General features: G+C 49.7%; 1 protein-coding gene across 2 annotated transcripts in view; it reads left to right on the top strand.

Annotated features, from left to right (window-relative positions):
* The window catches only part of RAD50 (RAD50 double strand break repair protein), a 231,606-nt gene that overhangs the window by 49,743 nt on the left and 157,934 nt on the right, over positions 1-23,929 (top strand). The window lies entirely within an intron of this gene.

The following is a 23,929-nucleotide window of genomic DNA, read 5'->3' on the forward strand; positions in this document are numbered from 1 at the left end:
CCCTCCTGGGCAGGGAGGAAAGACCTGGGGCATCACCCCCATTTCCCAGGGCGGGAGACAAAAGCCAGATAAATGGGGAGTGACAGCTTCAGTGGAGAGACACTCCTGTCTTTACTCCCCAGCTTCCTTATTCATGCTTCTTTCACTTCCACGGATTTCTTTTTTAATTTGGGGAATGGAGACTAGACAGTTGAAGACAGATTTGTTTCTAATCTGGCTACCTTCCAGTGATGTAGCCTTTATCAGTTTAGCTTGTCCTCTTCCAGCCCACGCCACTCTGTGTCCCTTGGCCAAGGAAGCTCAGCCAAGCCGCCCCCCCCACCCCACCCCACCGCCCAGTGTCCCACCCAGCAGAGCTGCAAGAGGCCCCAGGCCCCTTCCTGTTCACTCCTATTCTGCAGACATGATGCCGTGAGGCAGACATGTAGGAACATGGACATAAGGGGCAGCCTGTGGCTGGATGGTGGAGGGCCCCGGAGGGCTGGGGGAAGCTTCTGAGAGAAGCAGAGTCCTTCCCACAGCAGAAGGTTCATAGTCTGTGCACATGGGGGATGAAGCCCAGGAGGACAGAGCTCCTATGTAGGCTGTAAGCCCGTATCTTGTCTTTTCCTGTCCAAGCTGCCCATTGTGGACGAGAGTATGCCAGAGGTGGCCATTGCTGGGATGGTTGCCTCTAACCACAAGGAGAGGAAGGAACATTCTCAGCCTGGGCACTTGAACCCAGCCTGCTGCAGTCCTCAGCAAGATGTTGCAAGTTCCTAATCTGGACCCAGAGACCAGGGAGTTTAGGTATCCTCTGGAACCCAGAGTTGACGGTTAGCCACAAACACAGACATCCATGGGGCCAACACTGCCCCCTCCCCAACATCACATCCTCAGCAGTGCCTCTGGTCTGGGTAATATCCTGGGCAAGCCTAGCTCCTTCATCTCTGTAAATGGCGCTGCAGCAGCTGTGTGACCAGCCACCTCTCTGGGGTGGGGCCAGGGTCCACCTCGCTGCCACACACACCATGACAGACTGATGCAACCAGCTTTCATCAGACACTGCCAGGGAAGAAACACATTGCAACAGCGTGTGGCTGTACTTCCTCTGCCCATGCACGAGGCTTGCTCACCTCAGCCAAGATGGACCTCTTCCCAACCCAGTGTCGCACCCCAGCTGTGAAGTGCCTTCGGTCAGGACCACATGAAGCCCCTGAGCGGATCTCCTTCTCCCAAGAAATTAAACCAGTGGCTTTCAATCCTGGCGGAGCATTGCAGTCACCAAGGATATTTTAAAAATATTGATGCCTGGACCTCACTCTCACTCCAAAGATACCAACTGAATTGATCTGGGTTAAAAAAAAAAAAAAAAGAAATCTAAGTGTGTGTTGAAGGATCACAAACATGTATCAGTACCACCACAACAAACCCAAGGTGTAAATCTCAGTGAATTTTCACTCAGTGAACTCAGTTAGCCGAAGTAACTGGCGTCCAGGTCAAGAAGCAGAGCATCACCAACGTCCCCTGGTGCTCCAAAAGGTAACCACCATTCTCACTTCTAACGGTAGAAATGAGTCTTGCCTGTTTTCAAGCTTTGTGTTATATAAAGGGAATCATATGGTATTTGGGGTTTTGTCTGTATTCTTCCACTCAACACTGTGTGTGTGAGATTCATGCAAGCTGTGGCTGATAGTTGCTGTAGTCTGTTTGTTCTCATTGCTATAGAGAATTCTGCCATATGGATACCACTGTTGCTGGGTATTTGGGTATTTGGATTGTTGTTTGGGGTTTGGGGTTAGGACTACTACCCCGATGAGCATTCCAGTGGTGTCTTTTGGAGCACATTTTTATGCATGTCCCTTGGGTGCCTACTCAGAAGTGGCATTGCTAAGGCAGGTATGGATATGAATGCGTTCAACTTTCCTACCTTATGCCAAATGATTTTCCAAAATGGCCGTACCCATCTGCACCCCTCCAGCAATGTGTGAGAGTGCCGGTTGCTTCATATATTTGCCAGCAATTGGTATTTTGTATCTTTTTCATGTTGGCCCTTCTGGTGGGTGTGTATTATCGCAGTGTGGTTTTCATTTGCATTTCCCTGATGACTAATACAGCTGAGCACCTTTTCTTATGTTTATTAGCCATTTAGATTCCCTCTTTGCAAAGTGTCTGTTGAAGTATTTGGACATCAGTATTTTTAAGAAGCTCCTTAGGTGGTTGTTGTGTGCAGCCAAGGTTGAAAACCATTGAACTAAACCACAAGTGAGTATCTGCTGCTCTGTTTCTCGACGTCCTGCCCTTGAACTCAGAGTATTTTGGATCTGAGGGAACTTCATGAACTTAGGGAACGGTGACCTTTACACCCTCTGCCCCCACCAAGATGGGCCTACCTAGAAGAAGCAAGTGATTGGAGCTGGAGTTCAGGCAGTTGCAACTCTCTGGGAATGTAGCCTCCACTTCAGAAGGACCCAGAGAGGGCCTGTGGTGTCCACAGCTGCCACAGACATTTCCTGACCACAAAAATGATCCCTTACTGATCCCCCCAGAGCCCCAGGCAATCATGTGGAGGAAGTGGAGGGGCCATGAGCCAGGTACTTCCCAGTTTCTGGGCCAACACGAACAGGACACAGCTCGTGTGGGGGTTGTGGTCAGCCGGGGACAGTGAAACATGTGTTACAAGGGCCTGGGTGGGGCTGAGGGAGGCCTGCCATCTGTGTGTGGCCTTTGTCCTGGGTGAAAGGGCAGCTAGTGAGGCTCTCCCACGTGGGTCCAAGACTGGCCAGGTCTTGAGTTCTGCACTTTTGCACAGAGGTCCCTGTTGTTGTTTCTCTCACCTGTAATATCTCCTTTGTCCTCTGCTCCTCACTGTTGGGGCCCTGTTCCAGGACCTTCCCTGGCTACCCCACCCTATGAGCCCCTCACCCTGCTGAGCTTGTGCAGCACAGGGAGACAGTGGGGCTTCTGGTTGCATGCTGCTTTGTACTGCAATGCTGTGTCATCTGGCTCATCACATCCCCACTCTGGACTGCACTCTGTCCCCGGGGACTGCTGAGCACCTATCTCTGCTCCCCAACAGTGGGTAGAATGGCATGTGGTAACTCAATGACAACAACCTCAAACTTGAAAAGAAGATGCAATAAAAATACGGACCATACACCAAGTCAGCATTTTCCTTCCCTCAGACAAGAGCTGTGCAGGTGTCAAGCAGAGCTACCCTTTGTGGTTCCCTGCTGGCACACGTGCCCCACGTCTGGTGGGTGAGGAGCTCTCTGCAGTGAGTCTGGATGAGACCTCCAGCACGGTACTAGGATCGGTGTGCAGAAAGGCCCCTTAGGCAAAGGGGATCCCAACACCCTGATGGAATTCACCATGGTGTCCAGAGCTCAGGAAGTAGGGTGACAGCCTCGCCAGTGCCCTTCCACACGCTCTTTGAAAAGAGCACAGTCCACCTTCCGTTGACCGAAGTCCCTCCAGCGGTGTGACATGAGATGGAGGCACTTGGGCAAAGTTGACATATGGAAGACCCGTGAGCACAGAATCAGCTCTGGACTCCCTGTTGTGCCGCATTGTGTGGATTCAGGCCTATCTTGGAAATTGCTCTGGACACAGAACTTTTTGTGTCTCGTGGTCTAAGTACAGACGTCGGTGTTCTCTTGATTGGCACAAACGGTAGTCCGCATCGCCCAGTGACCAGGGTGCAGCCTGCAGCCTGGCATGGTAACGGATAGAAGCCTCTCTGTGGCAGTGCGCGAGCGTTCCGGTTGCTTCATATCCCTGCCAACAACCAACATGTTCTGTCTTTAGCCATCTGAGTCTCATAAAAAGAGAAACCCCCTCTCCTTCCCCTGAATGTGCAATCCCAGCCTCTCCCCTTTCACCAGAGCCCGCTCCCAGCAATCTTACCCTTCAGTTCTCTCAAACCTGGGTCTTCACGCACTCATCCACTGGCTGCGATGGTGCGGCATTTGATGTGCTCCTGCCAAACTGTCTGTGTCATGCTTCCCTCCCCACTTCCCCACACAGTCCAGCCATGCTGTCTGCCTCTCCCAGCCAAGACTCCGGAAAGAGAGAGCTCCTCTCTCCTCCTCCTCCTCAGGACTTATTCATGGTATTCATTTGACCCCTGCCTGTGCTGGGCTTCACATACAAGTCCCCCTGGGTCTGCTCTCATGAGGCTTCTAGCTGAGGAGGGAAGACAGACATTAATTATTAGCAAGAGCTCATGGAATGGCGGTGGGGATAAGCTCTGCCATAGCCCGATAGCATGGCCCATGTCCTTTCTGCACGTGAGCACCTGCAAATGTCCACGTGTCCTTCGAGGCTCAGCCCACATGTCACCACATCTGTACCACCTTCCCAACACTGCATCACCCAACAGGGTGGCCCTTTTGGCCCAGAACAGTCTTGGTTATAACTGCTCTGCACAGAGGATGAAATCCAAGAGCAGAACCCAGATCGTGCTCCCCTGAGTTCCCCACCCAGCATAGAGCCCAGAGCACTCATCGGAGGTGCTTAGTAGATGAATGTAACTCTTGCCAAGACCGAGCTAATGTGTGTGAACATCTTTGTGGGCTGAGAATCTTTGCTTGCTTGCTTCCTTTTATTTTTTATTTTAATAGACTTTTATCTCTTTTTATCATGATGAAAGTAATTTGGATTCGGTCATGACAATGTGAATTTACTTAAGAATACTGAACAGTACACTTACAAATGGTTAAGATGGTAAAATTTATGCTATGTGCATTTTACACAATTTACAAGAATAAAATTATGCAAAGAATAAGTATAGATGAGAGAAGTAAGGGAGAAAGTTCCATATTATTAAGAAATAAAGGACAAGGGCTTTGATTCAGGATTTGATTTAGACAGAATTGGATTAAAAATAAGTAATTTGGATTAGGGAAATGCAAATCAAAACCATAATGAAATATGACGTCATACCCTTTAGGATGGCTATTATCAAAAAAATAGAAAATAACAAGTAGGGGCAAGAATGTGGAGAAATTAGAACACAGTGCATTGCTGGTGGGAATGTAAAATGGTGTAGTTGCTGTAGAAAATTGTATGGTATTTCCTGAAAAAAATTAAACATAGAGGGGTGTCAGGTAAAGCGTGGCTTCACTGGTTAAGTATCTGCCTTCAGCTCAGGTCATGATCCCAGGGTCCTGAGATCAAGTCCCACATCAGGCTCCCTGCTCAGTGATGAGCCTGCTTTTCCCTCTCCCCCTGCCTGTGCTCTCTCACTCACTGTTTCTCTCTCTCTCTCAAATAAATAAATAAAACCTTTTTAAAAGATTAAACAGAAAAAGGAGGCAGCAAGCGTAGACAGACATGCTAAATACTAAACATTCTGAGAATAGTGCCTGTGACATAGAAAGAGCTCTTTAAATGAAAGTTACAAAGAAATCCATGCTATTATTCAACTATGACAACTTATAAGGTAATACCAAGAAAATGGTGCAGAATATAAGAAACCAGGAGAAAAGGTAGAAATAATTCCTGATTCCTGCTCTCAGAATTGGTGAATTTTTCAGAGTGTCGGCATGTCCATTTCTTTGAATTAACTTAGCCTGTCTAGGAAATTCTGAACTTCCTAGATCTATTGTTATGATCTCTAATCAATAATTTTCAGACACCGCAAATTTATCTGCTTCTATTTCAATATTTAACATCTATTCTGCCGTCATGCTTCTATCTTAAATAAAATCACCTGACTTGTTTTAGTGATGATAGCAATTTGCTAAAGCATTTTGAAAATGTTATTTTTTTCAGTTAACCATAATTCAGTTAGAAAATTTTTCCCTAAATAATGAGTTTATACAGTTGTGTGTGTGTAAATAATGTGTATAGTGATGTTTTTCTTTTCTTAGACACGATTTTCTTTCTCTCAAAAGGGTTGAGAAACTGCTGTAATTGATCAGTACTTGAGTGATATTGGTGTAATTTCTCAGTTCAAAACTAATGTTCATTAAAAGTTATTACATGATGAATATTTGACAGAAAAAAAAATTGAACAGAATTACCTATGATCCAGCAATTCCAATTTTAGATATATACCCAAAAAATTGAAAGCAAGAACTCAGAGGTGTTTTTTTTTTTTTAAGATTTTATTTATTTACTTGACAGACGGAGATCACAAGTAGGCAGAGAAGCAGGCAGAAAGAGAGGAGGAAGCAGGCTCCCCGCTGAGCAGAGAACCCGACGCAGGGCTCGATCCCAGGACCCTGGGACCATGACCCGAGCCGAAGGCAGAGGCTTTAACCCACTGAGCCACCCAGGTGCCCCAAACTCAGAGGTGTTTTTATACTTGTTTTCATATAAGCATTATTCACAATACCAAAAAGTAAAAACAATCCAAATGTCCATGGACAGATTAATGGATAAACAAAATGTAGCATATCCACAAAATGGTATATTATTCAGTCTTAAAAAGGAATGAAACTCTCCCACATGGGTTCATCTGGCGCGGATGAACCTTGAAGATATTATGCTAAGAAATGAAATAAGCCAGACACAAAAGGACAAATATTGTATTGTCCCTCATTTATATGAGGTAGCTAAAGTAGTCAAATGCATAGAAATAGAAAGTAAAATGATGGGAGTCAGTAGCTGCTGGTGAGGAGAAGAGGGAATTAGTTTAATGAGTTTGGTGTTTATGTTGAGGACGACAAAAAAATTTTGGAGCTGGATGGTAGTGGTGGCTGCATGACAAGGTGAATGTGCTTATCACCATTAAATTGCACACTTAACAATGGTTGAAATGGGGCACCTGGCTGGCTCAGTTGGAGGAGCGTGTGACTCTTGATCCCGGGGTTATGAGTTCTAGCACCACTATGGGTGTGGAGATTATTTAAATAAATAAAACTTTTTATGTATGTGTGTATTTCTTCTTAAAGATTTTATTTATTTATTTGTGAGAGAGCAAACGAACCAGGGAAGGGGCAAAGAGAGAGGGACAAGCAGGCTCCCCACTGAGCAAGGAGCCTGACAACCATCAGTTTGACAATCAGCTTGATCACGGGACCCTGAGATCATGACCTGAGCTGAAGGCAGACACTTAACTGACTGAGCAACTCAGGCGCCCCATAAATAAAACTTTTAAAAAAATGGTTAAAATGGTAAAATGGTAAATTTTATGTGTGTATATTTTACCGCATTTTTTAAAAAAGAGTAATTTGGGTATATTATGAACATTTTAGAAACCATTGGTAAGCACAAGGAGAAAAAATTTAAATCTTACCAGCTAGAGATAGCCACTATTAAAACTGAGATGAGGTCTATCTTCGGAGACCCCATTCAACCTATGGGAAGTCTTTTCCTCACATGCATCTCTCAACTGTTCCAGTTGACGCCGTTTCCTCCCTTTGAGCCACCCAGGACAAGTCTATCCCTGTCCTGGTCATCAGCCTGGAATAATTTCTCACACCCAATTTCACCCCCCTGTACCTCCAGGGTGACAGTTCTCCGAAAATGCCCATTTCCTCTGTGTTCCTGAAAACATGGTACAAGAGTGGGACCAGTCATGAGTTGGGAAGGGTCAGAGAGAACAGCAAGTGCCTCTGCCCTTTCTCAGCTTCCATACATCTTAGATGGGTCCATATGAGCATGTTGGCTTCTTGTACAATGCACTTGTTGCGGGTCCTGCAAAAGCCGCCAGCTACTACACCCCTGAGTCTGCTGGTCTGGCCTGCACTTGCCTGGGTCCCTGTGCTCTGCTTTGTTGTCATTGCTTCTTGGACCTGGTGCTGGACCCCACATTATCCTTGTTGATTATAGCCTGTAGATCTGACTTCTGCAGTCTGCCAGGAGCCTGTGACCTCGTGCCCCAAAGAGCACACCCTCCCTCTCCACTGTGAGGGAACTGTGAGAGGAGTGAGGGCTCCACAGCCTCTGACCCCAGCTGGGCCCTGCAGAGGAGCAACTGCTTCCTCTCTTCCTCCCGTGAGAAGTGGCCCTCCTGCTCCATCCCAGGCACCACCATGCCCTGCAGAGCTCTAAGTCAGCAGGAATGAATGAAGCTCTCAAGACAAGGGGCTCCCTCCACCACATGGGCTAGTGGGTGGGCTGTGGTGGTTGCCCTGCTTCCACAGCCCTCAGCCTGGCCCCAGAGCCTTATCACACTGTCACATCCTATGGATGTGCCCCCAAGCTCCCACATTTGGGCCCAGCTACAGCCTCCGTCCCTACCTCTGCCACCTGTTCTAGGAGCCAGGGCGTGGCCAGCTTCATCAGCAGTGAAAAATGAAGCAAGAGGCCCCAGCCACTCAGGTGACTGAGTTCATATCTGTACCCCTTGGTTAGAGATGGTGACTTCTTTTGCCCCCAAATCCAGCCACAGACGTAAGACTCTTCTCTCTTCGCTTTGAGGCTTCCACGGAAGGGTTTATTCAAGGTTTCGACCAGGATCTTTACAGCCTAGTCCTGAGAAGATTATCTTTTTATTGCAACTTTGATTAATGATTGATCAAAAACTGATACTAGAAATACTGAAGAACAAATTTGCCCTAGAGATTAGGAAAGGTCTACATCTGCCAGGCTTAGGGAGCTCACCACCTGTTCCCTCCAAGGTCAAACAAGGGCAAGGGTACATTAGAAGGCCCACCTCACATACACACATGTACACAGACACACACATACAGACACAGACACAGTCAGGGCAAAAAAAAAAACAAAACAGAAATAAATGTCCTTACAGCCTTTTTGGAATTAAACGGGCTATGAATTGCAAATAAATGGAACAAAGAACTGAAAGAAAGACCCCAAAGTCTCTCAATAGATTTTTTTTCTTGCTTGCTTCGTTTCTATTAATGCTTATTTCAAAGTAACATCTTAAAGAGAAACTTGGGATGTGGAGAAGAGAGGAGCTTATGTGAAGACCATAGGCTGGGCTTCTTGTAGACCTCTAGTCCTAGAAAACGGTCATCTGGAATGTGTTCAACACCTGCTAGGGAAAGGGGGGGGATGCTGAGCAAAGTTTCACAAGCGTTCCCCACAGGAAGAGCCTTGGGGAGGGAATGGACTGCACCTCAGCTATGCTCTAGGGTCCCCATGCCCCATCAGAACCACTGAAGGGCCCAAACTTCCTCCCACCTCAGAAACTGGGGAGCCAGGAACCTGAATTTAACAACCTCCTGTACAGGAGGCTCGGCCAGTCCCTAGCCCCTGGCAGCCCCAGGGAACAGGTGCTGGCAGGAACACTTTTCTTGCCGGCCTCCCCTCCCCTGTGGTACCCTGGAGCATGGGGAGTGGAGCTGCTTCTAAACGGAAACTGGAAAATGAAACTGGAAATCACAGCCTCACCACCCTGAGTGCCGGGGTTTCTTTCCCACAGGGAAAGTCCCCAATGCGGGAGAAGCATGTTTAGTGAAGGTAACGCGGTAGGTCATTCAGGAAGTAGCCTGGCCCGGGGCAACCAGCACATGCCGCCTGGGCAGCCTGCGGGCCGGGCGGCGCCAGCACCGGGAGCTGGCCGGTTGGCCTCCGTCTGTCTAGCGTTTCCTCACTAGGAAAATGTAATTCCATGATTTATATTGAAAACCTCGGTTCAGAGGTGCTTTAGAAAGGACCCTGGCTCTTGGTTAATCTGAAAATGTTTCATTCCAAAACTGTTTCTCAGAACCAACATGTCATACCAGCAGCTTCTTGCCACAGCGGCTTCCTTCACCCGCATGGCCTGCCAGGGCTCCCACACTTGCACAACGCAGGACCCTGATGAGGAATGGAGGTGCTTGAGTGAAGCCGAGGCTCAGAGGTACAAAACCGTAGTCTCTCCCAGCACTAAAGCAACTGCCAGCAAAGACACTGGCCAGGGGCAACTGGGACGACAACAGCAGAGCGGGTTTCCTGGCAGCAGATTTCCTCAAGGGACCCACTGCAGGAGAGGAGGGCTGTGGGATGGGGGCCAAGAACCACTCCACACCAGCCCTCTGTTCCTCCGAATTGCTCACCTCAGGGAATGGCTGCCCTAATACCCAGCCCCACACACTTCTTTGATTAAGACCCTGGGGCCCCTGGGTGGCTCAGTTGGTTAGGCAGCTGCCTTTGGCTCAGGTCATGATCCTGGGGTCCTGGGATCGAGCCCCACTTCGGGATCCCTGCTCAGCAGGGAGCCTGCTTCTCCTTCTCCCTCTGCCCACCCCCCACCCCCGGCTTGTGCTCTCTGTCACTATCTTTGTCTCTCTCTCTCAAATAAATAAATAAAATCTTAAGAAAAAAAAAAGACCCTAAAGTTGCATTCTCTCCTAGAGCCCTGTGCTCTTCGGCTGTCTTTATGACTATTTGCCCAGTGTCTGTCTCTCTCACCTGAACGAAACTCTGCCAAGCCTGGAATTTGGTCTGCATCGCTCACTGTTGTGTCCTCGGTGCCCCTGGAATAGGGCCTGACACATTGGAGTTGCCCAATAAGGTGTGCTCGATGCATGAGGGCAGCCTGAGGAGCCCAAGGAAAGGACAGCGCTCCAGGGAAGGGTCTGCACCGCACTCCAGCCCAGCCCCTCGGAGTGCCATCAGTTGAGGATGCTGTGAACAGATGCCCCAGCTCTGCTGCCCATGGTCCCCATACCCTAGTATGTGAAATGCCTTAACTATCCTGGCGTGTGCAGGAGGTTCCTGACACTGCGGGCAGGGACAGGACACCTCCTCTGAAGGGCCTGGCAAATGCCCGGAGTGTCTTCTGGATAGGCCGGGACATTTGGCTCCCCAGGCTACCCAGAAGACAAAGGCCACTTTTAGCCTGGGCGTCAGGAGGTGGGGGTGGGGGCAGATACAGGACGCTGGTGGTCGGCCCTTGGGAAGCAGATGTGGACAGAGGCAGCAGCTCTGACTTCAGGCCGCACACCCTTTCAATCTTCTCAGACTCACTTTCTCACCTGCAAGTGGGGTCTGTTCTTGTGCGTGTGCTTTGAAAAGCAATATAACAGAAGATAATGGGGCAGACTTTGGAATTGAGCTCTCTGGGATAAAATCCCAGCTCTGTCGTTCACAGGCTATGTGACCTTGAGCTGGTTACCGAATCCCTTTGCCTTTTTTTTCTCTCCAGTAAAGTGGGAACAAGGATAGTGGCTCCTATGAGTTACATCATGTCCCTGACACACGGTGAGGGCTCAGTTATCCTTAAGTATTATTACCTTAGCCAGGCTTATGAGGATCCAACAAGACGGCGTATGTGAGCACAGATCCTCTGGACTGTACAGCAAAGATGCTGTACAAATAGGAGGAAAGAGTATTGTTTTGGAAATACTGAAGGCACAGCTTCTCTCCCATGTTTGTCTGGGGTGGGGCAACAGTTTCCCTTATTTAATGTTAGAATAGAGATGCACAAAAGGGAGGTGAAAAACAGAAACTGCCGACCGTTTGAGCTGTAGGCTACACCAAAGCGGTGTGGCCGGTGCAGATGGTGAGGGCCTAGGCAGGCCAACTTCCTCCCTGTGTGCCCTGGGTCTTCCTCATACCAGCTGCTTCCCAAAGCTGCAGGAAATGGGGCCAGGAACTCTTCAGGGTGTGTGCAGAGAGGCCTGGGCAGGGGTCGGCAGCCGCCAGGATGAGAACAGAAAACTTCGCTGTCCTGGATGGGTCCTGGGCCTCTGGGGCCATATTCCCTACCCTCTCTCTGCCCAGCACAGGTTTGTAGCAGATGCTTCCCCCTCAAGCTTGCAAGTGATTGTACGAGAGGCATCCAACCCGTGAGAGGCAGGCTGGAGAGGAGAGCGAATCTTTTCTCAAAGGAAATGCAGTTGCGGTTTGGAGACGTTCATTTCACATCTGTGGTTGGCGTTTCCCAGGGTTCTAAGAGGTGAATGCAGGGTCAGCCCCATGTCGCCAAATAAGGTTCACCAGTGACCCTAGCAACAGGCTTTGCTGCCCATTGGCTGCCACGGCGCTGCCTGCTAGTGTGGCCTGCGGAGGCTGGCACTGAAGCTGGGCTGAAGCTTCCACATGCTCAGGGATCCAGCTGCTCCCTGTCACAAATCAGTGCCAGGAATCAGCAACCACAGGTAGGTGGGAAGCTCTGGGCAAAGGTGCCTGCATGCCTGTGTTTCAGAGTCCACCCTGCCAGCACCTCACTGACCGTTCGCACACACAGCCCTGGGTCAGCTCCCGCAGCTTGGCGGCCTGGTACCCACTTGCCAGGATGAGCAGTTCCTTCCCCCTCCCTGCCCACTTCATGTGCCGGCTGTCAGTCTCAGGTACTCCACAGGTCCCATTCTGGAGTCCTGCTCATGCCTCCTCTGTGCCGGGCACTCTGCAAAGCTCCTTCTTCACCTCATCTCTTAACTCAGTAGCCCAGTGAGTCAGTTAGCCCCATTTTACAGGTGGGGATACTAAGACCAAAGGAAGCCAGCTAACTGACCCCAGACTGCATCAGGAAGCAGGGAAGACTCGAGTTAAACCCAATTTACACAGGACCAGATCCCATACTATGAACCGCTGTACTGTATCACCAGTCATTCAGTGTCCCTGTGCCTCAGTGCCTTCATCTGTGACATGGGGATGGTTACGTGTACCTCAGAGTGTTGGTACACAGTGAAGGCTGCGTGGAATGACCTACGTGCAGGAATCAAGGACAAAGTGCACTTTGGTAGTCCACCTTGGCCCCTGTGGGCTTGGCGCCTCTAGGGCTGCTGCTCAGGCAGCTCGCATGTTCCTCTCCCACGGAGTATGCTGCTGAAACACTGAGGTCTGTGAACCGGACTTCTCTGTGGCCCTCATATTTGGTTTCCACTTCCTCATTCTCAGCCTCCTCTCACCCCCACCCAGCTGCATCACTGAGGTAGGGAGGCTGGCGCGGAGCCCGCTGCCAAGGGGCCTTGACCTATGGGTACCGGACGGCACGGGGTGGCCGGCTGGGCTAGAGAGGATGAGATTCTGAGGACGGAAGTTGGGCTGATCAAGCTGCAAGGGCAGGCAAACCTCATTTCCTCTACCGCAGACAATGCTGGGGTGTGACAGCCCTACTTCCCCGAGAAACTTTTTCAGAATTAAAAAGTACATCTGGTGATCTGGTAAAGAAGAAGATACACATACCCTATAATCCAGCAGCTCCACTCCTCAGGATCTGCTCTGACCAAGCTCTTACCTACATGTGCATGAGAATGTCCACACAACACCAGGAAGCATCCAAATGCCCATCAGCATTTGAGAATGCAGAGAAATTGTGCAACATTCCTGCAGTGAAAATGAATGAACTACAGCAACTTGCAATAGCTGTCATATTGGATAGCAATCACATAATAATGAATAACTCTCATCAACATAATATTGAGTAAAACACACCAAAGAACTCATCCAGTATAATTCCTTCCAGGAAAAGTTTAACCAGTGACAACACTGGACTATATTGTGTTTAAGGATACGTGCAGAAAAGGTAAAACTATAAAAAGCACAGAAATCACTGTCACAAAAGCCAATGTAGACATGATCACAGACATGAATATGGGGTGTTGTGATGAGGAGGGGCCCACGGGGGGGTCTTGGAGGGGAGTCGGCATTGTTTCATCCCTTGACCTGGTGGCGGTTGTACAAATATTTGCTCTCTATTTGATACTTACTAAACGGAACATATTAAAAACACTGAACATACGTGTTGTGCATTTTTCTGCATAATTACTGCTTCTTGATGATAAATAAAGGTATACATGTGTCCATTTCAGCCCTGAACGGGGCAGTGAGTGGACAGGGCAGGGAGTGGAAGCTGTACCCATGGCAGCCTCTTCTGGATCAGCCCCTCAAGCGCCACACCGGTTGCAGACTTATAACTCTCACTGCAGACTGAGGGGCCTTGCCAGGAGTGGAAGATAAAGACTGGTATGTGATGTAGGACTGGAGGACATCCTTTGACATGTCACTATCACTCGGGAAGGTCACCCAGTGGTTCCTGACTCTGTCAACTTAGGGGGCTGGCATTTCCTAAGGTTGTCACTTGTTTTATTCATCCTTATTTCTCTAGACTGGAATAGGCCAGAGATGATAGTCAATAAATGCTTATTGTGTGAACAAGTTACACAATGGGAAGTAAGGCCTCATCAGGTCCCAGAGAGGCAGCCCACCAGGCTCCCTGCTTCTCTGCTCCATCCACAGGCAGCCCAGCCAGCCAGAGCAGGCCCCCTCGGGGGGCGCTCAGGGCTAATGCCCTCTGGCCAAGAGCTCGTCGGGTGTTACAGACAACCCTCCTCTTTCTTTCCGAGCTAAGTATCAGCAGTTTCTACAACTGTTTGTCTTCTAGCCCTCAGCATTCTAGTTGTCCAGCCTGGAGAGGCAAAGAGTATCCAGATAGAGTCTGAACGTGGATGCAAATGGGAAATTGGGTTTCATGGGCTTTGGCAGTCGCTGCGGTCAAGCTCTGATGGGATGGTCTCTGACATGGTAGAAGGGTTTAGGCTTGCTGCTCATCACCATTCCTTCTTTGGTGTTCTCATGGCCTTTATATAGACACTTTCGTGAGCTTATACCCATGCTGTATGGTCCTTGTCCCAGTGTTGTATGTTCCCTCAGATCACCTGGAGGCTCCCTGAGAGCTGGCTTGTGGTAGGCATTCCATAGATACCAGCTCATATTAATTATTTTATTGTTTTATTCTTTGAATGAACAGTCGTGGATTCGTCACTTATGGAGCATGTACTGTGTGTCAGGCATCGCTGGGTGCCAGAATATCGCAGTGAACAGAATAGGCCTGTCACTGCTCCCAGATGCTCTGGGAAGACTTGGGGTATTGAATGATAAACCCTGGTGGAGCTCACTGTGAACACTGCCAGCACCCGATATTCACTGGGTGCTCCCTGTGTGTTCCACTCACAATCCGCCCCACCCCCCATGCTGGAATGTGGGAGTTGTTCAGGAGGACATCACAGTGGGTGGGGAGGAGGAGTGAGCTTCAAGTGAACTGAGTAGAGATCAAGTCCTAGCTTTGCCACACACAACACAGACCATGTGACCATGGGTGATTTCGCTTGGCCTCTCTGAGCTTCAGTTATATTATCTTTGAACTAGGGATGACAATATATCCCTCAGAGGCCAGGGAGGATCAGATAGGGTCCCCACACTGCACAACTCCAGGGGGTGCTGTTCCCATTTTCGTCTCTGCCATGGCTGGTGGCCTGGGATTAAAAGAGAGCACGTTGGCTATGTGGCTGAAATTTAGAGCCAACAAACAAGAGCTGCTGTTATGGACGAATCAGAGAGAAGCAGGGGTCACTATGGGCCAGCAAGCTGCACAGGCAGCCAGGCTTTGTTCTTCAAGGAAGGGCAGGGCTCTGAGAAGTGCAGCCTGCGAGCTAGGCACATGCCAGGAGGCAGGGACTCCCAGGGCCAGTCTGGGAGAGGCAGACTGCGGCGGGGGTGGGGTGGGGTGGGGGGGGTTGTTTCTACCTCAAGGCCTGAGTGAGGAATTCTCAGGGTACAGAGGAGCCCCTGGAAGCTGGGCAGGGAGCAGGGGTGGGTGAGAGGAAGGTGACGTCATTTTTGGGCTGCAGAGCAACTTGTCCAGCCTCTTGTCTCACAAAGCCTGCAGGGGCCTGGCAGGGGAAGTCCTGAGTCTCCAGGGTCCCACAGGGTCCCACAGGAGGGATCCTGTTCAGGACTCCCTCCTGTGCAGAAGCTGGTTCAACCCTGGTTCAAGGCCCCATAAAAGGAAGTCCTTGGCATTTTTGATATATTCATATATGTATTTTTTCTGACTGTAAAAGTGATCAGAGGTCATTGTAGAGCATTTTTAAGTTAAGAAAATAAATAAATACAATCACCGGGGCACCTGGGTGGCTCAGTGGGTTAAGCCTCTGCCTTCAGCTCAGGTCATGATCCCAGGGTCCTGGGATCGAGCCGCACATCGGGCTCTCTGCTCAACAGGGAGCCTGCTTCCCCCCTCTCTCTGCCTGCTGCTCTGCCTACTTGTGATCTCTCTCTCTCTCTGTCAAATAAATAAATAAAATATTCTTTTAAAAAAGTAAATAAATAAATACAATCACCTCTAATCCCACCACCCAGTTTCTTCCAGTAGGTAGTCCACATAAAGTTACAATATTCATTAGATTGGAATCATACTGACTGTGCATAATTTCATATTCTACTTTTTCCCTATAAAAATGTGAGTGTTTTTATGAGGAGGGGCTGTTTTCAATGTAAAAGAAATTCTAGAAAATTATTTTCCTTTGGGAAAAAAAAAAAAGCTCAAAGCCATCATCTGTAATGGTTGGTAGGACAGCGTGCCGGCCGCAGGGTGGCTGTGTCTCATGTCTGTGGGGGCTCCGAACTAGGGGCTCCAACAGAGACAAGTGTTGCTCTTTTCTCCAGGCCAGGCCGCGTGCAGCCTCCTGCCTGCAGGCAAAGCAGAGCTGATGAGTGTGCCCTCCCTTCCGTCCCCAGCACAGGATGTGTGATTACCCACTCCATCCAAAGGCACATGTGGTTTATCACTATTGTTTATTAATAAAAATACTGTCTGTGTCGGTGCAGCATGTTTCCTCTTGTGTCATCTCCCCCTGTGAGGCATGTAAGACAAAAGCCATTACACCCATTGTATAGATGAGGAAACTGAGGCTACAGGAGGTCTCATCTGAGGCCACAGAGCTAGTAAGCGTCAGAACGAGGACTTGATGCAGATCTGGCTGACATCCAAGTTAGTGATTTTTCCTCAAAACTTTTTTCCTTCTAGTCCTAGCTTTTTCTGAGCCAAATTGGATTCCCTTAATGAAGCCAAAGACTAAGGGTGCTTTAAGTATAATGGGTGTGTGGAAAGGACAGAACTCCACCCTGGGAGGACAGGTCAGAGCCAGCACTGGTGGCCATTAGGGAAGTGGGGTCAAGGGGGTGGCTGTTTCCCGGAGACATGTCCATCTGAGCCACTATTCTTTGGGTATCCTTCTTGACCCACCCAGGCTATGGGGGCCCATTCCCTGCCCAGTGCTCAGAGTCTCAGGGATTCCTAGAACGGAAAAGAGGCTTCCTCAGAGAGACTCTGGGGCTCTGTGAGACTGCAAGACTCTAACCAAGGGACTTGGGGGGACTGCCTCCCTCATCCAGTTTCCCATATTGCTGCTGTCACAAAGTACCATAAACTAAGTGGCTTAAAATATAAATTACAGCTCTGTAAGTCAGAAGTCCAAAACGAGTCTTACTGGACTAAACTCCCAGTGTCATCAGGGCTCCATACTTTTCCCAGAGGCTCTAGGAGAGAATCTGTTTCCTTACCTTTTACAACTTTCTCAGAGGCCACTTGCATTCCTTGGCTTGTGGTCCCTTCCTCTGTCTTCAAAGCCAGCAATGGCTTTCACATAATGCCGCCTCTCTGGTTTTGCCTCTTCTTCTTCCTTCTTCCCCACTTAAGGACCCTCACCTGACTACATTGGATCCATCCAGATAATCCAAGATAATCTCTTTAAGTAGCTGATTACAAGCTTATTTCTACCTACAACCTTAATTCCCTGTTGACATTAAGATACCATAGTTACAGATTATAGGCATTAGGATGTGGACATCTTTATTCCACGGTGGACCATTATTCCACCTATTCCTCTGGTCTCCAAGGGCCTCATCTTTAGGCATAAACAGGCCAGACCACAGTCAGGATATGCCCACCTGTGTCAGAGACATCCTTTCTGCCCAGGTCCCCTCCCACCTGCCTGCTTCTCACTCAGCTCATCCTGTCCTAGACTCCTCTTCTCTTCTCTATTCTCAGTCTTAGGTAGAGAGAAGCTAGGCAGGCAACATGCACAGGTTTGGACACAGAGGAGGAGGATATGAGGCTGGGTGCACCAGAGCTGTGGAAAGCTCCAGGGGGCTGAGCACTTCCCACCCAGAGACCCTGCACTTTCCAAGAACTAGGGCCAGAACCTAGCCTATGATGACTCAGACCCTGAGGTCTAAGGGCAGCTCTTAGGCAGGAGGGGTAGCTGGCCAAGTATGGGAGCCCCTCCACCTCTGCATTGGGCTGCTCTGGACAGCCAGGGTTCACCTGGCCATCTTCCCTCAGGGGATGATGCCTGTCTGCCCTTACTCATTCCCTTCCCCCCTCCTTTTCTGAGCCTCACTTGGGAACACTTGGAAGGGGTATGTCTAGAGGGACCCTCTGTCCCAGAGCTGCTTGGTGAGTTTTGGGGGGTTCTGAGATGCAGCAGGGTGGCCTGTGAGCAGTGCACAGAGAGAGGGACTAGACAAGGCCTTTGGCTCTCCACGTACAGTGACCGTCTCACCCCAGTTTCCCCAGAACTTTCTCAGTGGTAGCCCTGAAAATCCCTCTCCTCAGTCCTAAGTGAACTGGGACCGTTGGCTAACCTACATCCAAGGCCCTTTGTACCTGCTAATCTACTCTAGATTACCTCTGCAGCCTGGACAGCCAGCTCTTTGGACTCTCAGAGGCCAAGCGGTGCAAAATATGTGGGCGCGGAGAGACCTGTGGGCTGAGGAGGGGCCCCAGGCCAGTGCTGGGGAGTCAATTGCACCATTGCCAGTGGACGTGTCACACACACGGAGACCATGACTGCGTCTGCATGGGACGGAGCTTCTAAATGCCTACATGGGGGCCTGAGAAATTGTGTTTGCGCCCGAGTCTCTCAAACTGTAATAGCCTGGTTACGTGGGTGGGGTCTTGTAGGTGGCTTTCACGAATGTGTCTCTTCACTCACCTGTGTTTCTTATTCTGTAAAATTAAACTTTTTACTCATGTAATTTGTTTATAAAACTAATGAATGACTCTGCCTTCACGTCTCCAGCAGTTCTGCTGAGAGACGTGGATGGGACGTGCTGCACGCAGCGGGACCCAGTGGCCTGGAGCCTGTGGCTCCCTGGGCTAGAGCCTGTGGCCCTGGCTGCTGGTTGGTCATGGGCCAAGGCTCTACTGCAGGGGTCAAGCTAGCTACCACTCTGTCCTCCCTGCTCTCAGCCTGCTCCCTTGTACTCCAAAGTTTAGCCTGGCTTGTCCCCCAAGGGAGGGCTCAAAGAAGCCATGAGGGCGGTTGACAGAACAGGTAAGCAGATGCTGACCCAGGGTTTTACAGGAAATGCTCTCAAGGGTCAATCCTACCTTGGCGCCCTGAGACTACAGAGGAGATGAGCTGCTTGCTCCTGGGAAGCTTCCAGTCTCGTCGGAGAGATTGGGTACCCAACAGACCACAAGGGGAGTGGCAGACAGGAAGAGGACAGGTACTGGATGGTGAGGCTGTGCTCTTGGGGGCCTTTAGATAAGGGCGGGCCCCCAGGTCACCTTGTATGTGTCTTAGGATGGCCAGAGACCAAATATGGGGTCCTACTGAGTGACCTGAGGCGGCATCTACCCCCAATAGGGGCAGATGGTCTCCAAAGCTGAGAACTCTGGCTGCTGGCCAGTTCATGACAGCAGGATGGTGATGAATAGTCACCAGCCTTAGAAAGTTGAACACCCCTTCAGGCCCTCCTGTCTACCCTGCCCTGCCCCCCATTTATTTGGGAGTGCCAGGCTCTATACCTAAAAGCACAGCCCTCACCACAGCTCTTAGCATCCTCACATCTGCTCTCCTTCCCACCCTGGAAAGCCCAGAAGGAGCATTTGGAGGAGAGCTCTGGGTCCCCAGCAGAGACAGTTACCCTTCACCTCCCACAGGCAAGGTCAACAGTCCCCCACCAAAGTCCACCATCACCCTGATGTGACATGACTTCTCCATTGTTCTTAGTTTTAGGAAAGCAATAGCTATTCTTACCTAATGACTCCCTCCCTCTCTGCACCTGACCCCCAAACCCCAACTCTGTATCCTTATGATTCCCTCATTCCATGAAGTCAGCTTTCTCAGAAAAGCCTGGCACAGAATTACCACCACCTGCAGCCCGAGACTCCTATGGCCTTGGCCACTTACGTCGAGCTCCTGAACTAAGATCTCAGGCATATCCCTTCACCTGTCTTAGCAAAACTGTGGCTATTTGTAATTGCTGTGGAAGAACTCACTGTACCTGCTCTAATACGGGCCAATTCAGGATTGACAGTGTGAGTGAGAAGTGGTAGGGCAGAAACAGAGAAGGAGACCCAGGCCAGGCCAAGGCATTTGTACAGAAATGGAAGTGAGGACCCTGACATCTAGGCTGGGGTCTGGAGGGCGGGGAAAAGCTTTTCCTGAAGGAACCCTGCAAGTGGGTCTGAGAACCCCCCTGATGCAGGCTAGCAAACAGCCAGTTGCCAGGGCTGCTGCATTGTCTAAGGGACCAAGAAGCTGGATTAGACTCAGGACAACCATAGGGTGACTCCAGTCTCATGGCTAGACGTGAAGATACGCCTGTGAGTGGTCCTGGCTGATAGACTCACCCAGAGTTCAGATTGCTGAGTACCCCAGGACCTAGCAGAGGGTGTTGTTTAGAGCAGGAGAACAGGAGAGTTCTTGTTGCCTTTCTCCCACAGAAGCGCAGCAGAAACATCCTCTTTGATTCCTAGGGCCAAGATAAGGCCTAGTAGGCCAGAGTCCCCTGCAGTTGGAAGCAGGTTCATGAACACGCTGGGGTGGCTAAGCTGCCCCCTGCCCTGAGGCCAAGTTACAGGCCAGTCTATGTCCCATTCCCCTAGGGCCCCACCCCTTGAAACTGCAGGTGGCCTCCAGGGTGTAGATGAGGCATTCCTCCCTTGAGGACCAAGCCAAACCCTACCCTACTGGGGCCCAGGAGCTTGGAACAGCAGAGCAATATTGTCTAGGAGGAGGGGGAGCAGGGGAGCTGAAGGCAGGGGCTGAGTCCCATGGTGTCCACCTGGGATGCAGCCTTTGTCACCTTCCTTCCGGGTCCCCAGATGCTCTCTCAGCATGAAGTGCTAGTGTCCTGCCCCAGGCAGGCTCTTGCAAACGTCCTTCCCAGGCCTCAGTTTCTTCCTCTGCTGACAGCCTGATACTATGGGAGCCATCTGGGTACTGGGCACAGACAGGTGTGGGTTGGAATCCAGGCTCCATACTTTTTAGCTGAGTCATCGGGCAACCACTCTACACCAACTGAGCTTTGCTCACCTGGTCTGCAAACAAGGTGGTTTGGGCGCCAGTAGGATAGTGTGTTGGGGGGGGGGGGGCGGGGGTTGACACCTGCTGCAGAGGGAGCACCCCAGACCTTTGTTGTCATTACCTAGCCAGACTTTAAGGTCCTTCCCCATTCCTCTCATTGGTGAGACTGTGGAACCGGAGGAGGGATGGAGGGCTGGATTTCTGCCTCTCCTCTTATAACCAATCCCTGTGTCCTTGCTTCATTACCTCTAGTATCCCCCAACTGAAATTAAACTGTTAGCATAGACTCCCTAGGCCTGCCGCCCCCCCTAAGCCTACAGAAGTGGGGGCTGCTTCTACAATCCCTACCCCCAGAGTATCAGCAGAAATGGGTCTCTTGGGAGCTGCCTGGAGCTAGGAAAATGACATGGCCAGCCAGCTATGCCCTTGTACTGCCTTAGACTTGGCCTCACAAGAGAACCCTGGCTGGCAAAGACAAACCTCACTCTGCCCTGTAGGCTTAATCCTGGAAGAGCGAGTGCACCAGCTCCCCATTATCTTGTCCTTGTGACCACTGGCATTAGTGGGAAGAGGTCAGTGCGGGGGTCCAATGAATTTCATGCATCCTCACCATGGAGGGTGAGTCCTGCCTGAGTTAAGCAAGCACATTACATCTGACAGAGACAAAGGCTACCTGGGTGTTTCCACAGGGCTGCTGAGGAAATCTGTACCCTGTGAATACAACTTTGGAATCTGCATATAGAAGATTCTGCATAAGAATCTTCTTCTGCATAAGAAGAAGACCAAATGGTCCCAGAGAATGACAGGCTGAGCATGGCCCAGCCCCCACACCCAGCAGGGTTCACTTCCAGAGGAAAGGATTCCACCTCTAACCAGGCCCAGGACATTCCCTTGTCTTTGGCAGTCCCTGCCTAAAACCTCCAAAGATCTGAGGAAGCTCTTATCTTGCACACAGACAGATGTTGAAGACTGATATATCAAGAAGGTATGGTTTGTATCTGTCTTCCCTGAAGATTTTCTGCCTCCTTGACCCTCTCTGTGGGCAGCTAACATATTAGCCTCTTTTTCTTCCTATTATCAAGTGAGCTAAATGAATAAACCAACCCAGTTAAAGTGATACCTTTGGAGTAAAGCAATGAAATTCCTATGACTAACCAAAAATGGCCCCAAATGTCCATAGATTTAACAGGAGTTCTAGCTGGTATGACCATGCCCCAATTTGCCACTTTACCCCAACGGAAAGTGGTCTTAATGAAAATGTTATCACAACTCCAACAAAACAGATCTTTCATTGACCTCCTAAATTCCTTAGTCAAGAGTTTCCACCATTAGTGCTTAGGCCAAAACTCTTGGGAATGAGCCACAAAAGCTTTAACAGACCCCAAGAATGACCTTAAACTATTATGACCAAATTTGGCTCCCATTATATTGATGTTGCTTTGTTCAGCCACTGACTGGCTCATGAGTTAGTGTCAGATGCTGTCACAGTTACTGTCTCCCCATCAGGCCTGGGCCAAGGTCCATGGCAGGGTGTGATGGGACAGATTGGAAGTTCTGGTTCTATCCCACACTGCTTCTCCAGGCCTGGTCCCCAGAGCCCAGCTGCCTTGTGATGGGGAGCAAGTAGTGTTTGGGAGTTCCTCCCTAGACATATCAGGGAGTTCTCAACTTTTTAGGACTCTGCAGATAAGAGCTAGAAAATGTCAGGATTTCGCCTTGGCTTTGGAGACTGGAGGCCACCTGCTACTTACAGGGCATGACAAGATCAAGAAACAATACTTTCTGAGCTTGGCAGAATATGTCAGACTGATCCTTGCCCATTTTCTAGGTTTTTCATCATTTTCTCACTCAGCCTTTCCTTCCCCACCAGGGGTCCATACTCCTTCCAGAGGGCTGGGCCCAGGAAGGGCATCTAAGTCCAAGCAATTTCTGAGACTAAGACTGGGGAGAAGTGTCCACAGGGCTTAGATTCCCTGAGTAACCCCCTTATTGCCATGACCTCACTCCCTAGATGATGCTAGTGCTATCAGCGGATTTCCCTTGGCCAGCCTGCCTGCTGCTGGGTACTGTTTATGCCTCAGGGCCAGGGACCAGGGGTGGGGAGACATGAAAAAAGCCCATATCCAGAACTCGCCCTCAGTCATTCTTTTAACTAGGCCTTATCTGAGGGGAGTACTGCCATATGGTGGTGGTTCTCAACCTGTGGTTTTCAGAAACATACTCCTTCACAGAGATTTTGTGTGCCTAAACTCAGCCAGAACCCTGAGAAGAAACGAAGGAAACCTGCTTCATGTGAGGTTATCCAAGGTTTTCCTAACACTTTTGTGCATGGACCTGTCATATAGTACACTGTAGGGCTCGTATTCAGCACCAATGTAGCTATTGCGGGCCATGAAAATAGCAAAATACTCTTGAATTGGCAGGTAAATAGCCCCAAGTCTGTCCCTAGTGTCCACCAGCCGCCCCAGCCTCTGCCTCTCAGATCTGTCCCCAATCCAGTATCTATCTGTACTGTCCAATGTTATAGCCATTGTGCACCTGGCGCTATTTGCATTTTAACTAAGAATTCACTTGCTCCATTGCACCAGCCACATTTCAAGCACTCAGTTGACACATGTGACTTTACCACTGCCTACTATAGTGGACAGTGTAGAAAAAGGACATGTCCATCAGAACTAGACAGGTAATGCCTAGCACAACGGGCCTCCGGAACCGGTTTTGGGCTGGTGTCTGTGGTGGCTGTCCATGACCAGGCCAGTACCAGGTGTTAACTTTTTTGAAGTAGCATCTGATTACACTTGGATTTGAGTTTAGCAGGACATAAAGTTCATGGCAAGGTACTCAGAACTCAAAACCTAACACTCCTCAGGCTTTGGAGCCCCAGTTCAACTCACAGCCTGGCTATAATGTCAAGGGCAAGTGACTGCATCTATAGACTGCATCTATATGAGCATGTCTGTGTGCTAGGATTGTCCCCTCTTCCTGTCACCTTCTCCGTGAACATAACTCAA

Source organism: Lutra lutra, chromosome 5 (assembly GCF_902655055.1).
Source record: "Lutra lutra chromosome 5, mLutLut1.2, whole genome shotgun sequence".
In the NCBI taxonomy this organism is placed as follows: Eukaryota; Metazoa; Chordata; class Mammalia; order Carnivora; family Mustelidae; genus Lutra; species Lutra lutra.